This window comes from Ursus maritimus, unplaced genomic scaffold (assembly GCF_017311325.1).
Source record: "Ursus maritimus isolate PB19 unplaced genomic scaffold, ASM1731132v1 scaffold_22, whole genome shotgun sequence".
Classification (NCBI taxonomy): Eukaryota; Metazoa; Chordata; class Mammalia; order Carnivora; family Ursidae; genus Ursus; species Ursus maritimus.
The window spans coordinates 38,640,207-38,644,316 of record NW_024424675.1 but is presented as its reverse complement, the minus strand read 5'-3'; positions in this window follow the sequence as shown (position 1 = coordinate 38,644,316).

Sequence of the window (4,110 nt, the reverse complement as noted above, 5' to 3'; positions counted from 1 at the left end):
TCAACACAACTACAAAACCAATAAAATTTAAATTCCCAACTTTAATTTAATGTGACAGATGATGTTATTTGGCTGGAACAAAATTGCTGATATTTGGTTTAACAGAGGGAGGATGTGATCTCAGGTTTGTTTATTTAATCTGTTTCTGTATTTCAACTTCGATAATACTAATTCAGGGAAGAACCATTCTCACAAGCATGCTGTCTACAACTGTACTAATCACTGCAATTTTTAATTTCTAATTCAGGATAGTCAGAACCAAAAGTCTGCTGAAGTATAATCTTTGCATGCCAGTCATATTGAGGCATGTATTAATAACTCTGCAGAACTATTTTGTTCACTTAAAGATAATGTGAGCATTGTGTTGTAATGGAAATATTCATCAAATGAATATTTATTCCAAATGCTTTGGAATTAGGATCAGATGAGGTTCTCTCAAAAGCAAACCTGAGATAAAGATATGGAACAGGGGTTTATAAGCCATGTAGGGAAGTGATGCAGAAGGAAGAGAGGCCAGGACACCATCCACGGATAAGCAGGTCACTGCTCTAGGTGATTGGGACTCAGAGCCACTGGAACCACAGAATTAACCCACCAAGAGGTAGAGAAGCCAGGGTATTTATCCTCCAGTTCTCATTTGTCATTGCTGGGTGGCTCTTCCTCACATTAATTTCCCAACATATCTGATCTGCCCCAAGCACACACCTGCCAAGAGAAAACTCCTAAGGCAGACTTACAGGTGCCTGTAGCTGGAGGCCTAGGCACGTGCAAGAATAATAAATGCCACCCAGACGTGAGCGGAACACCAACAGCATCTGTCTCTGGAGCAGATTATTTCTTCTTTGGGTGTCAACAGCTGTACTGTCCAGTCTTGAAGGGTTTCAAGTTGGAAAGTTTCATGACAGGATCTGTTCCCCTGGGTGAGATGCTCGCTCTTATGTCCATCCTACTGGATGCTGAACGCAGATTCGATTTCCACATTTCTCTATGCAAACAACTGTGAGATTTTGATGCATTCAGCTGCTGTGATGTTATTTTTCCTCCATTTGGCAAGACCATCACAAGATAGTATATACTGATAGGGCTAGTTTTCCATACTATGCTCACAAACTGTTCTAATCATCATCAAAATGTAGAAAATAAAAAATGAACTATCATAGAGAACTTCATAGACGCCTGAAGGTAAGGGCTACCAACCCCAAGGTAGAGGAGGGGGGAAGGAGAGGGAGAATGGAAGGGTAATCCACTGATCCCAGTAAGAATGACCTACTGAATGAAAGTCTAGATAGCCTGAAATTTAAGGCCTGTTGAAGTCTATCCCCAAGCTTCCTTCATAGACTTTTTGTAGTCAAACAATCTAACAGTGCAATGAGCACACCTTGTGCTCACCTATGAGATTCACACGTTTCAGCCTTCCTACAATTCATCTGGACCGAAGTCCTACACAAAGGCCAGGCCTTCCCAGGTTGCCCCGTCTCACGACAAACTCACAATTCCTAGCTCTCACTTGCCAGTTCACCACATGCGGAGTTCTCATATATATCCTTGGTGTTGTGTTGCTTTTTAATATTTCATGGGTTCACACCACCTATCCCTGACCAGGCTGTGCCATCTACAATGAGACTGAGCCAACACGGCTCCATGGAAGAATGTAGATTCAACAACTTACTCTCCTGCTCACGGGCGTGGGCTCAGCTATGTAAGTCATGACCTTGAGCCTCTATTTCTCCAGCAGTAAAGGAGAGACACCAGAACTTTCCTCACAGTGTTGTTGTGTGGAGAAATATACGAAAGCATTGTACAAAGTGCCTACAATAGAGCAAGTGCCCGATAAATAGGAGTTCCCTTTCTTACTTAGCAAACTTTTATTTTCATTGCATGGTTCTTTCCGATGGCCTTGAGAAACTCCCAGTATCATTCTGAAGTTCTGGCCGTCGTGATGAGTCGAGAGACCTTCAGTTCCACTGTGATTCCCTACTAATCTAAACAGCCTAAAAACACATTTTTACAAGACACTATTCTGGGGAGAGAACATCTGGATCTCTCTCATCTTTCTCTTAAAAATTATCCTGTCTGTGCCCACAGAAAGATAAAGAATTGATAAGGAGATTCTCATGGCCATAGTTACATTTTGTTTATAAGAAACTTCCTTATATGGCTGAAGCAGATGTTCCACTAAGAAATTTTCCCCAGTGCACACCCTCTCCCAGAAGCATGTTATTGATTTAAACAGAGACAGTGGCCGTGGAGCCAAGGACTGTGCAAACTTAGGTCTTTCCTTTTCATGGGAAAGTAGAACTAAGAAATTTGGTTTCTATGACCCTGACGACCAAAGGCAATTAAGGATTCTATGAAGCCGACTCAGTAATCGTTCATGCTTTTCTCGTTTTGTTTTGTTTTCTTATCTTATATAGACTGCTCCATCTTGCCTCATATGCACAGTTTCGTCTTAGCCTTATTCCTACAAGACTCAGCCCCAGGAGGGTATCCCAAACAGCTCACTCTTCCACCCCCTGGGGTACACTGAAGGCACACATTTAAAAGTCATTTGTGTTCCTCAGAGGATCAATAATAAAACTACAATTAATAGCAGGCAACTCTTAAAAGAAAGTTTCTCCTTACGCAAATGAGTTTTTAAATCTGCCATACGTGACATAGTCTCTTGGTTTTTTGTGATGAGACCAGAAGCAGCAGGTATCTACGGTTCACTGAGTACTTATACAATTTGAATTGCAAAAAAAAAAAAAAAAAATCCTTTTCAATGGGATGAGCCTTTGAAGCTGGGGTTATTAGGACTTACAGGTGAACTGCCTGTGTGATCAAAAATAGAAGTCTATTCATGGGGCACTAAGTACAAGGCATTATGTTAGCACCGCCACTTCCTCTCGGGCCAGCAACTGAAAAGAGCAGCTAAGCCCTGAACACTAGCGGTGGATTTTTGTTTTAGAACAATGGCGTGGGTCCCCAGGGTTCCTTCTATTCTGGACACTCTCCCCATAGTCTCCCAAACCCTTACGAAGAATTAACAAGGATATGTACTTTGAAAACGTGTGGTCTTACATGGTCAACTTTGTTAACCAAGTTTGTCTTCCGATGGAATTGGTTCCACCCTGTGGTAGCCTTTTCTTCTTTTTATTTTTAAATAAAGCCTGTGTATTTGTTAGAAAAGCGTTTAGCTGCAAGTAACAAAACACACAACACCTAGGTCTGGTTTTTTAGTGGTGACAGAAATCTAGAGGTAGATGATTCCAAGCAGCTCCACCTGCATGTGTATGTCAGCCAGAATCAGGGCTTCCTCTACACCTTGCTTCTTAATTGTTAGAGTACATATTTTATCCTCTTGGTCATAACATGGCTGCTGAATCTGCAGGTATCGTGTCTGTATTCCAGGTAGAGAACAGGGGCAAGAGGCCAAAAAGAAAGTGCCAGTCAAGTCTAAATCTTTTTGCAAAACCTCTCCCAGAAATCCTGATGCTTACATCTCATTAGATAAAACTGGGTCAATTGCCCTCCCTCCCTACAAAGAAGACTTGGATGTAAGTATTTTCCATGGACATATTTCTTCCCCAAAGAAAACCAGAGTTTTATGAGTACATAAGAAAAGACCATAGGTAATATTCAGACAACTGGCAGGGTCTATCATATCAGGGTCTATGCTTAAGAATCATCTCTTAATAGAAAATCACTTGCATTAAAAATACTAAAACTTCCTTTTGGGGGGGGACATGTCTACTCCCAACAGGGTCATAAGCAGAGTTAGCCAAAACATCAAAACAGGAATACTAACTTGGTTGAATTGGTGAGCCTCGAACATCAGTGAAATGCTGAACTTTGGATTGCATTGCCTTTCTTGGAGTTATAAATATACCTCTGAAAATATTTAATTTTAATTTCAATAGGTCTTTTTCATCATAGGACAAGTTCATCCCTAAAACCACTTGCATTAAAAGCAAGATTCTCTTTTATAGCTTATTATCACACTGTCTTCCATTTTAAAATTAGAGCTCTATTCTTTTAAAATGAATAGTGGCTGCCTAAAATCCCATCCAAGAAAGCAGCAAACTTCAAGTCACGCTGTTTTTTCTATTTTCCCCACTAGATTCTTCAATC